This window comes from Leptodactylus fuscus, chromosome 2 (assembly GCF_031893055.1).
Source record: "Leptodactylus fuscus isolate aLepFus1 chromosome 2, aLepFus1.hap2, whole genome shotgun sequence".
Taxonomy (NCBI): Eukaryota; Metazoa; Chordata; class Amphibia; order Anura; family Leptodactylidae; genus Leptodactylus; species Leptodactylus fuscus.
In genome coordinates, this window is record NC_134266.1 from 136,617,886 (window position 1) to 136,630,771 (window position 12,886).

Consider the following 12,886-nt stretch of genomic DNA (forward strand, 5'->3'; position numbering starts at 1 on the left):
CTGGCCAAATGTCCAGTTAGCATCCAGAAGATACAATGAAAATACGTTTTTAAAAAGTTGGAAAGAATCTCCAGTGGAAAGGGCAACAAGTCCGCCCATTAAAAGGGACATTTCACCACTTCCATCAATTCTTTGCATCCTTTCATAGACACTTCGCCACTAATTTTCCCTCTATCTCCCACCATTCCTGAGCAAACAGTGCTGTTATTTTCAGCGTACAATATGCTCTTTACTGTCAGGTGGGTGGTTCTAAGGTGGAACAGATAGTCTGAAACCGCAGCACTGACAGCAGAGAGGCTAATAAGCATATTGGGTGCTGAAATAACTACAATTATACAGAAGCAATAGGGGGCTAGATAAAATTCTACCTACACCAGAATCAGTGGAAAAGTACTAATTGAAGGATGCAGGAATTGAAGATCCTCTTTAGAATACAATGTAAGAAACATCATATTAATGGTGGAGGTGCATACCAATTGCAATCGTATCCTTTAAAATACTCAGATATCAAGAGCTCCAAACCCGTTTAAATATAGAAGCAAGCTCCCAATTTACAAGTTGAGATTCCTTGGCTTCACATAGGAAACATCTGTGGGTTTCCCAGACATGACAGTTTAATACCATGGAGAGAAGTGGTCAGCTTCTTGAAGATTACAACTAATGGACTGTGATCTCTACTGTGAAGGCTTTGCTGTCTGTGCCTGGAGGAACAATTATTAACTTCATCTACACCAGGAAGCTATATACTAGGCCTACAGCGCTCAAGATCACATCAGATGAGGGAATGTGCCCTTAAAGGAAAGATCAAGACGTGAAAGATTCCCTTAGTCCCTATGTAAGGATCATGTATATCCAGACACTCAGAACTAGAGCCCTGCATTGTGATGTATGAAGAAGAGGACTATTAGGACTAAAATAACTGGATGGTCAGATATGGCCTGCCAATGATGGATGACCTCCACACTGCAGCATGCTCCTACAGCTGACCACATGGTCACATGAAAGGACACACACCTGGGCTAGGAGGACACTCTGCAGCACATCACAGGCTCTAGGCCCATGAGGACACAAATAAAGGCCATACAGTGCTTAGTGAGCCAGTACAAGTCTCACAGAGGTGGATACCAGGGGCAGCGCCTACCAAGACGAGGCCTGTTCGCACAACTAAGCAGCACGTCTGTCTGAGCCTAGCACCGGGCGGGTCTCACACTGCCAAGCACGATGCCGGCTCCTACAGCCAGCTGCCACTGGACGTGACTGCTGAGAGCCACGCAGCGCTGGCCAGTGGCCATAGTGATACAATATGAAGTCATTCAGCACAGACCAGGCTCAGCTACTCACAGGCGAGCTGTTCATTGAAGTCCGGCGATCAGAGTCAGTCCGATGCAAGCGCCAATCTCGCACTCCTCTTCTGACTGTTCCGGCCTCTATGACACCTCTGACACAACGCAGGACAAGCTCTCCGCCCACAACCCAGGCTAAACCAACTGAAAGCCAGGAAGAGGGGGCGTTCCAGGAAGAGGGGGCGTCTGAGCTCTTCCCAATTGGCAGAGGTCTAAGGAGGCCAGACAGGATGCATCTCCTCCCCCTCCTTACAGCCAATGGAAAGCGCTTTAAGATCCATGTAGGCGATGGGCGAGATGAGTGGGCGACGTCTGTCAGAATAAGGAGAAGGTGTTCGCCGACCAATCAATAGCGGCCGAAACGACTCGCGAGTCAGGTGCCACAGCGTGAACGCAAAGCGCGAAGGTGGAAGACCAATTACAGACAAGAAAACCCGATGACGTACCCTTACTCACGTGACCCCGTTGCTGGTGATACTGCTTCACGGCAGTGACGTAATTTCCGATTCATTACTGAATGACTTTATTGTAAAAGTCTTTTTCCGTAATGACGTAACGGATACGGGAACATGTGACAAAATGGAACCTATGACGCGCATTAACCCCTCCACTGCGGGAGAGATAATGTAGCGAACCGCAAGAAACAAACATTTTCCTAAATGAAGGCCAGTCCGCCTGCCAATACATGAACTACGTGTTATAACCATTGACACGTATGAGCTGACATGTCTGCATCTGGGAACAGCACTCAGTGGAGTCTAAGCTCTGGTGGGCTAAAGGACCAGGTCCCTCTGTCTATTAGGATTTAGCCTGTTTATCCTAGTTAGCTAAAATAAATATAATGTGTGTATATATATATATATATATATATATATATATATATATATATATACATGAGTCCCCCTTTGACAACAATAACAAAGGATTAAGTCCCGCCCTTCCTATTTCCGGTCGAAGATCTCTTTCCGGTTTTGAGAGTTTGCCATGTCTAGCAGGGGTATAGGCATACTGTTTCGTGGTTACGACGAGCCTGCTGCAGAACCTCATTTGCTAAATGCTATACAGTATATATATTTATTTGCCGAATGCTATATATATGTATAGCATTCGGCAAATGAACACTGATTCTGCAGCAGGCACGTCCTTGCCACGGGCAGGCAAGAGTTTTTCTCATTGGAATGAATAGTCCGATGTTAGACTCCGCCTCCTCAGACGAGCCTCTGGCAGAACCAGCGTTGATTGGCCAAATCACTGGCAACTGGCCAATCAACGCTGGTCTATTCATTTCAATGAGAAAAAGTCAACTGGTAACAGCATACTTACCTGCTCGTAGCAAGGACGAGCCTGCTACACAATCAGCCTTCATTTGCCGAATGCTATACACTGTATAGCATTCAGTAAATGAGGTTCTGCAGCAGGCTCGTCGTAACCCGAGGACCATACCCTGAAGTACATACCCAGCCCTGGTTAATTCACTAAGGAACAGGAAGTCTTCTTGCCGCCCTTCCATTGCGCATGTGCCAACCGGAAGTTCGCAGGGGGACTCATGTATAGTATATACAAGTCTGATGGTGGGTTGTTGTTTTTTTAATAAAATTATTTTTATTTATATATTTCTTTTGTGAATAGCACCAATGTATTCTGCAGAGCTTTCCTTTGGATAGATCATCAATTTAAGATCCTTGGGGCTCTGATCAGCTCCAGTGGTGCTCACTGAGAACCGCTTCCATTCAACAGGCCTTATTACATAAGTCACATGACCTTATCACAGCTCAGTCCCAATCAAATAAATGGGCTGAGCTGTGAAATCAAGCACAGCTGCTGTAGAAATGTATGGCACTGTGCTAGCTAAATGCTGAAGAAAGCTGCAGCGCTCACGTCAGCGATACAGTCTCTTCAAGCAGCTGATCATCTGTGGACTCCTGGCAATCTTTAAAAGGGTTGGCCACTTTCAAACCAATATTGACAAACAAATGTACAATAAAAAAGATATAGAATTTCCCAATATACTTTCTGTATCAATTCCTCACGGTTTTCTAGATCTCTGCTTGCTGTCATTCATTCTGTTACTTCTAGTGGATAAAACTCTGACCATGGTCATGTGATTTACGGTCCATGGTCATGTGATGAGCACACAGGTGCCGCTCGTTATAGTCACAGCACAATAATCAGACATCTGCCTGGTAATCAGCTGTGCACCTGTGTGCTCATCACATGACCATGGAGTGTAAATCACATGACCATGGACTGTAAATCACATGACCATGGGTCAGGTTTTATCCTCTAGAAGTAACAGAATGAATGACAACAAGCAGAGATCTAGAAAACTGAGGAATTGATACAGAAAGTATATTGGAAAATTGTATATCTTTTTATTGTACATTTCTTTGTCAATATTGGTCTGAAAGTGGCCAACCCCTTTAAAGACGACCTTTCACATCCTCAGGCACATGCGGTGTAATACACCACTAGAAAGCCAGCAGTGTGCTGAATTCAGTTTCATAGCAGCTCAATATGTGGTGTTTCTTTGTCTTTATGTTTTTGTGTGCATTTTTTCTATGTGATTTTTGCATTCAGTAGATGTGTTTTTGATAATTGTGCTATGGAGCATTAAGTTAAGTTTTATATTTTTTGTTTGTTGTTTGTTTGTTTCTCTTGTGTTGCTGGAAAACTTTTTCAGTTTTTTCTAGTTTGTTTGCTTCTAGCCGAGTTTTTTTCCGTGCACGCATAGATTCCTATTCATAACCACTGTTTGAGCTATGAGGCATTTTTGCTTTTTTAGTTTCAGACACTTTTAGCACACATACATTGAGTCCTGGATAGGGCATCGGCATTCTCCTGCAGCTTGCCTACCTTGTGTTCCACAGTGAGCTTAAGATTTTGTAACGTCAGAAACTACCTGGTGACTCTGGTGTTTCTCTCCTTGGTGCAGCACATCCATGTAAAAGGGGAATGATCAGTGACTATCTTAAAGTGTCGGCCCAGTAGTTAGTACCTTAAAGATGCTAGAGCCCACTTAATGGCTAAGCACTCCCCCTCTGCTGTAATTTTTCTCCGGTGGTGTAAGCTTCCTACTCATGTAGGTGACTGGTGTTATTCACCAACAACCATTTTGGACAGTACTGCACCTAACCCCACGTCCGAGGCATCCGTTTGAACCAGAAATTCTTTAGTAAAGTCAGTTGTGACCAAAACCAGCTGTTTACAGAGGATCGATTTCAACTTCTGGAATTCCCCCTCAGCCTTTTCACTCCATTTGACCATGATGAAATTAGTCCCCTAAGTTAGGTCTGTTAGTGAGGCTGCAATAGTTGCAAAGTTTGGGATGAACCTGCAATAATAACTGACAATTCCCAGGAAAGCTTTTACTTGCTTTTTATTTAAGAGCCAAGGCCAATTTTCAAAGGCATCTACCTTGTTAACCTGGGGTTTTATCAATTACATTCCTAAGGTATCTGGCCTCTTCCAGACCCAAAGCATGCATTTTTGGTTTGGCTGTTAAACCGGCTGCTCGGAGGGAATTTAGTCTGATCTGAACTTTTGGCAAGTGACTTTCCCAGTCCGTACTAAAGATGACAGTGTCATCTAGGTAAGCTGAAGCGTACTTTCAATGGGGCTTAAGGACATGTCCATCAACCTCTAGAACAAGGGTAGGCAACCTTTTTTGTTCGGCGTGCCGATTTAAATTAAAAAATCAAAGATGAGGTCCTCGGAGTCCCGGGCAATAATTGTAAAGCTGACGACACCTACACTAAAGTCATATAGCACAAACCACAACATAGAACTGCTGTCATTCTGTGCTCCCAGCCACATGCACTTACCACTATTTGCCTGGTACACATGTTCTTTTCCTTTAGAAGCAATGTAAGTACATGCGTAACCCACAATTAGTGGTAATGTATGTGACTGGGAGCAGAGTAAGGTCATACCTGTGGCAGTGGACACTAGCAGTGGACACTATCTGTCGGACACCGACGGTAGTGTGAACGCTCCCTAAGTGAAACGCAGATTAATTTCAGTCACTTTTAGTTCCTGGCGGTGCAGTAACAGCAAAACCCCAGCCAGGAATTAATGGGTGTCACACTTTCAACAAAGTGAATGCACTGATGCCCAGGAACTGGATTTGGCTATAATTGCATCTAGTTACAGTGTCACCACCCAATAGAATCACACTAAGGCTGAGGCCCCACATTACAAAAATGCAGCTTTTTTGTTGCAGATTCAGCTGCGGGTTTTTTTCCGTCAAAGCCAAGAATGGCTAGAAAACGAATGGGAAATATATAGGAAGCTTCTTATATGTCTCCCTCCTGCTCAATCCACTCCTGGCTTCGGCTAAAAAAAACCCAGCAAAATCTGCAACGAAAAAAAGCTGTTTCTGCAACGTGGGGCTTTAGCCTAAGGCCCTCACGTTGTTGGAACACAGCTTTCTTTGTTACATATTTTGCTGTGTTTTTCTGAGCCTAAGCCAGGAGTGGATTGATCAGAAGGGAGACGTATAAGAAGCTTCCTATATATTTCCCATTCCTTCTGTAGCCATTTTTAGCTTTGGTTGAAATAAACCGCATCAAAATCTGCAACAAAAACGCTGCGTTTTTGCAACGTGGGGCCTCAGCCTTACACCTCCTGCATATGAATGGCACGCATGTGGTTTCACTGACCTATATGTTAAAATTAATTGACAGGGCTGCAAATGCAGACAGATATAGGGGATGTATAGGACACATATAGGACCTGCTCCATAGTTTTCAGCTCTTCAATTTGGCCCAGATACACAGCGACAAAAAGAATGGCTGTATATATGGGTCAATTGAAATATATAGGTCTGTACTCTTATCCACAGTTGTAGATAAAGAGTCTGGTCATGTGCATTGCAGGTTACAACTCAATGTGCCTCATATTAATAGCAGTTAACCCCATCATGTCCCTCACATTAACCCCCTGTGTACTTTACATAAGGGACACTGATATGTGAGACATATGGAGGTAATAAGTGAATATCTTCATTATATAGGTCCCTTATTAGTACCCCCATATGTCTCACATATCAGTAACCCTTATGTGAGCCACACAAGGTTAATGTGAGGGACATGATGGGGTTAACTGCTATTAATGTGAGGCACATGGAGTTACTAAAACTAAATTAATAACCACAAATGCCGGACATTAATGAGAATAGTTAGTAACACACGTACTTGGTGTTTTTACTTTCACTTTGCTCCTCTCCTCCTCAGGGCTGCAGACAGCAGGAGCTCCTCCTCACATGTAGCAGCAGGTCCAGGGGGCCCTTATCCTGTGCAGTGAGAGGCTCACCCCTGATTGGTGGGCAGTGAGAGAAGGGGGCGTGTCCTACACCGCAGCTGTAGCAGAGCACTGAAGGGACGCTCTCTCTCTCAATTAGTGTATGAAGGTTGTGGGCTGCCGTGCCAGCAAAATATGCCTCGCGTGCCAGTCTTGGCACGCGTGCCAGGGGTTGCCAACCCCTGCTCTAGAAGATTGCTGGAGCCACATGTAACCCAAACGGCATTGTTACATATTGGAATAGGCCATCTGGGGTGACAAAAGCAGTTTTTTCTCTGGCTGTCTTAGTGAGTAGCACCTCCCAGTATCCTTTGGTTAAGTCAAGGGTGGAGAAATACCTAGCATGTCCCTACCTCTCAATTAACTCATCGACTCTGGGCATCGTGAATGCATCAAATTTTGACACTTCATTCAATTTACGAAAATCATTGCAGAACCTTATGATACCATCTGGCTTAGGAATTAAAACAATGGGATTGGACCAGTCACTCTTAGATTCCTCAATTACCCCAAGTGCCAACATATTTTTGACCTCCTCAGATATGGCTTGTCTATGAGTTTCAGGTACCCTATACTGTTTTAGATTAACCTGTACCTGCGGCACAGTGACAATGTTTATGTTCTATCACATTAGTGCCTCCAGGCAATTCAGAAAACACATCATTAGTTTTCTGTGTCAGTTGTTTTGTCTCTTATTTTCTGTGCCTGTCAATAGTTCAGCCATGAGCCTTAAGAAGACTCCCAGGCCTGGTTTCACTATAGTTATATTACAGGCTGCCTTGTCCAAAAATGCCTGAACTACAAACATATAAATATATTTTTCCATATGGTAAAAAAAAAGCGAGAACATAAAAAAATCAAAATGCAAAACCTCTGTTTTTGTTTTATTTACTATTTATTTGACATATTTTTTCAAACCAAAACAGGTAATGGGCAATTAGTGGGGTAATCAGAGCAAGGGGTATCAAATCAGTGTAGTCCCACGGGGATGTCACGTATGTACTGTAGAAGTCCATAAATAGGGAAAAGTAGAGTGTCCAAAGGGAGCTGAGTAGAGATGAGCGAGTACTGTTCGGATCAGCCGATCCGAACAGCACGCTCCATAGAAATGAATGGATGCACCTGGTACTTCCGCTTTGACGTCGGCCGGCCGCATAACCCCCCGCGTGCCGGCTACGTCCATTCATTTCTATGCGAGCGTGCTGTTCGGATCGGCTGATCCGAACAGTACTCGCTCATCTCTAGAGCTGAGGTGTTTATAAGGTTTTGGAAGGCAAAACAAATGTAGTCTCATATGGATGGCCAGTGGGTGAAGGAAAACACCAATAGCAATTGGAAGGGGGGAGGGTTGGTGGAGGAATAAGGGGGAGCAAAAGGTAGCATAGCAAAAAGAGGAAATAAAATATACAGTGTTGGCCAAAAGTATTGGCACCCCTGCAATTCTGTCAGATAATACTCATTTTCTTCCAGAAAATGATTGCAAATACAAATTCTTTAGTATTATTATCTTCATTTAATTTGTCTTCAATGGAAAACCACAAAAAGAATTTTCAAAAAGCCAAATTGGATATAATTCCACACCAAACATAAAAAAGGGGGTGGACAAAAGTATTGGCACTGTTTGAAAAATCATGTGATGCTTCTCTAATTTGTGTAATTAACAGCACCTGTTACTTACCTGAGGCACCTAACAGGTGGTGGCAATAACTAAATCACACTTGCAGCCAGTTGAAATGGATTAAAGTTGACTCAATCTCTGTCCTGTGTCCTTGTGTGTACCACATTGAGCATGGAGAAAAGAAAAAAGACCAAAGAACTGTCTGAGGACTTGAGAAGCAAAATTGTGAGGAAGCATGAGCAATCTCAAGGCTACAAGTCCATCTCCATAGACCTGAATGTTCCTGTGTCTACCGTGCGCAGTGTCATCAAGAAGTTTAAAGCCCATGGCACTGTGGCTAACCTCCCTAGATGTGGACGGAAAAGAAAAATTGACGAGAGATTTCAACACAAGATTGTGTGGATGGTGGATAAAGAACCTCGACTAACATCCAATCAATTTCAAACTGCCCTGCAGTCCGAGGATACAGCAGTGTCAACCCGTACTATCCATTGGCGTCTGAATGAAAAGGGACTGTATGGTAGGATACCCAGGAAGACCCCACTTCTTACCCAGAGACATTAAAAAAGCCAGGCTGGAGTTTGCCAAAACTTACCTGAGAAAGCCAAAAACGTTTTGGAAGAATGTTCTCTGGTCAGATGAGACAAAAGTAGAGCTTTTTGGGAAAAGGCATCAGCATGGAGTTTACAGGAAAAAAAGAGGCCTTCAAAGAAAAGAACACGGTCCCTACAGTCAAACATGGCGGAGGTTCCCTGATGTTTTGGGGTTGCTTTGCTGCCTCTGGCACTGGACTGCTTGACCGTGTGCATGGCATTATGAAGTCTAAAGACTACCAACAAATTTTGCAGCTTAATGTAGGGCCCAGTGTGATAAAGCTGGGTCTCCCTCAGAGGTCATGGGTCTTCCAGCAGGACAATGACCCAAAACACACTTCAGGTCAGCACTAGAAAATGGTTTGAGAGAAAGCACTGGAAACTTCTAAAGTGGCCAGCAATGAGTCCAGACCTGAATCCCATAGAACACCTGTGGAGAGATCTCAAAATGGCAGTTTGGAGAAGGCACCTTCAAATCTCAGGGACCTGGAGCAGTTTGCCAAAGAAGAATGGTCTAAAATTCCAGCAGAGCATTGTAAGAAACTCATTGATGGTTACCAGAAGCGGTTGTTCGCAGTTATTTTGTCTAAAGGTTGTGCTACCAAGTATTAGGCTGAGGGTGCCAATACTTTTGTCATGCCCATTTTTGGAGTTTTGTGTAAAATGATCAATGATTTGACTTTTTTTTCATTCTCTTTTGTGTTTTTTCATTGCAAGAAAAATAAATGAAGATTTTAATAGCAAAGAGTTTGTGCTTGCAATCATTTTCTGGAAGAAACTGAGTATTATCTGACAGAATTGCAGGGGTGCCAATACTTTTGGCCAACACTGTAGACTATGTGGAACTTTACTGCAGCCGCTCACCACATGTCCCAGCATCCCATTGTTTCTCAAGATGGGTCAGACATAAGGTTGGGGACCAGGACAGGGGTGGGATTTAAGTCACCTATATGTAGAAAGCAAACTCTTGAGCCAGTTGCATGTACCACCAGTGTCTCCACACTCAATGATAGGTATCAGTCGTCTGAATATGAAGAACTTCTTGTAGCCATTCAGTGATACTGGAAGCTTTGTTGGAATTTCAGTGTCTGGGAATCACTGTTCTCACAGCTATAAGGAGGAAACGGATTAAAGATTTGGAGCAACAATCAATTTTTCCAGGTAGGACACAATAGCGATGATAGATCATTCGTGATGGATACTCCTGTTATCTTTCTGATGTTTAAAGGATAGGAGAAGATCCACCAGATGTGTAACATCATGCCTCTGGCTCTCAGGCATCATTAACTTGTGTCTGTACATTCAGATATATAGCACAGAGATGACAGGAATTCTATACCAGCGAGAGAGTATTTTGTAGTTGGTTTCCTGTGCCTTACATAAAATAGAGCATTTATGACTCAAAGTGAAAGGCTTGGACCATTGTTCTTGAGTAAATGTTCACTGTAGGTCCTCTTCCCATTTGGAGGTGAATGTCAGGACCCTTTGAGGTTGTGATAGAAGGAATTCATTGTACAGGAAAGCAAAGATTCGGTAAGGGGTTAAGGATGTCGTGCATTGAATCTGAAAGGTTGTGATGCAGGTTTGCTTTTCTCTTGATGGAGTGGTAGAAGTGAGAGAGTAGTTCACATGGAGTTTTTTGGTCAGGAATCCGCCTCAAAATCAGCCTCCAAAAAAAGGCTCCCAATAGAGTTCTATTGGGAGTAGAGATGAGCGAACACTGTTCGGATCAGCCGATCCGAACAGCACGCACCCATAGAAATGAATGGAAGCACCCGTGACACCGGCCGGCCGCCGGCAAAGTCAGCGTCACAGGTGCTTCCATTCATTTCTATGGGTGCGTGTTGTTCGGATCAGCTGATCCGAACAGTGTTCGCTCATCTCTAATTGGGAGGCTTTTTTTGGAGGCTGATTTTGAGGCGTATTTCTGACCAAAAAACTCAGTGTGAACTCAGCCTTTGACATAATCTCATAGTGCACCTGTCATGTTTTCCTCCCCAGGAGCACTCTCCTGTAGTGGCTACGTTTTTTGCACTGTTATAATTATATGGACTCACAACGTATAGGTAACATATCATTTTGGCTGCAAAATGGATAATTTAAAAGCAAAACCCATAACAAAGTGGCGCAAATGCAGTTTCTCTCTAATTCAATGTCATTCTGAATTATTATTTTTAAAGATGGCTTTTGGAAGGTGGGGAGTAAAAGGCGAAAAACAGCTGCAGCAGCAAGGGGTTAAACTTATGGAATGCATTGTTCCATCTCTTATGTTCCGTGGTGACTGACCCGCTGAATATTGCCATGCAACAAGACAAGTTTGCCAGCATGCCTTAAGAGACCGTGCTGATACTGCTCTTTGTGTCTAACATAGGCACTCTGTTTTCATCAAGTTGCTATTCACATCACATATCATGACCAATCACTAAGCTAGAATTGTAGTCTATGTAGGTCACAGTCATGTTTGTAGACAAATACATAGTAAGTAAAGTAAACTATTCATCTGTCTTACACAAACAGCAGAATTGTATTATACAACTTTGTACTCGCGTTCTACATGCCCTGGCATGCAGTTGGCATCTGATGTGGCCACTAAATGACCACTGCATGTATTTCAACAATGTGCTCCCAGATCTATTAATTCCCTGCCAGCTGGAATTGCACAACAAGTCACGTGCCAACAAGTTTGTGTGCAAAAGAGCAAAAGACAAGGAAGCGATTAGGAAAGAGAGACAAAGTGCACACCCACTTCACAACCTGTTCCTTCTCCATGCCAGCAGTGGTCATAGTGAACAAGGCTTGTTTAATGTCATCAGGAAGTCAGGCACTCCATGATATGACCTGATATGCTTTGACTTTCAGATCACACACTATCAGATTTACAGAATCAAAGAAATTGTATATACTAAAAAAGAATTGCAGACAAATATAAAATCTCGAAAGCCAAAAGGAAATGCACAAAATGTGTACATGAGCTAAGGCTCAGGATGAAGAAGTGTGAAACCTATAGTCACTGCATGTTATATGTTAAATTAGGCCAGAACCACACAGCAATTTTAGCCTTGGTTCCCACCGTGCAATCAAATATTGCTGTATTGCCTGCGACTCCTGTAAGTGTAAGACACACTGCAACCACATATATGCTATAACTGCGACTTCTAGTCACTGAAACATTCCAGAAGTGCTTAGTTTTTCTGTGACTAGAAGTTTTCGCCACATCATTCCTGTGGTCACAATGCAACTTCATTCACTTACTGTAGTGAAGCAGCCGCAGAGCATCATAGTGATTGTTGTACGGAAGTGGCAGACAAAATCTTTAGAAACAACATAACACTTTGCAAATGCCCTCTACTATGTCAACAGAATGTTGCAGTAAAGACTTCTATATGGCTAGCCTCCTAAATCTACGTACATACAGTCTCCTGTATGCAGAACTCCTGATATGGGTATGATATAAATGCTTGATAAGACAGTTTCCACCTCTAGTACTCACAGCTGTCAGTATAATGGAAATTCCCTGTCTCCTGAAAACTTGGCAAGGCGACCATCACCACCTGCTCTTGGGCAGAGATTAAAAGATTGCAAAATGTTTACAAGAACTCTTAAGGGTAAATTTTCCCTTTCTCCGCCTCAAAATCCTGACCAAAAAGACTCAGTTCTTTTTGAACTGAAGCGACATGCTCATTCTTTCAGGCGGATTGACCTCGCGACATCCACCTGAAGACACTCCCTCCCAACTAGGCCCATTCATTTGGGCCTAATCCGGAGCGGAGTGCACGACTGGATGCTTGTACACTGCACCAGCATCCAGTCGCAGTACTCGTATTTTGGTTCGGAACCTGAGGCAGCCTCCGCCTCAGGTTCTGGACAAAAAAACCCATGTGAACTTACCCTTACTGTATCTCTGTTAACTGTTGTAGAAAAGTGCAAGTGCAACTGGTTCCGACTACTTTTAAAGCTAGTTTAATTCTTGTACATACCATATAATGTTGTGCAACTCATCTTCATAAAAAGCTGTAGCTGGGCAGTGCCATCCT

At 43.3% G+C, this 12,886-nt stretch overlaps 1 protein-coding gene across 1 annotated transcript in view; it reads right to left on the bottom strand.

Annotated features, from left to right (window-relative positions):
- PTP4A2 (protein tyrosine phosphatase 4A2) overlaps positions 1–1,473 on the bottom strand; it is a 28,651-nt gene extending 27,178 nt beyond the window's left edge. The window contains exon 1 of the mRNA XM_075264721.1: positions 1,342–1,473. The gene's annotated coding sequence lies outside the window, so the exon portion shown is untranslated. The remainder of the gene's footprint in view (positions 1–1,341) is intronic.
- Positions 1,474–12,886: the final 11,413 nt, after the last annotated feature.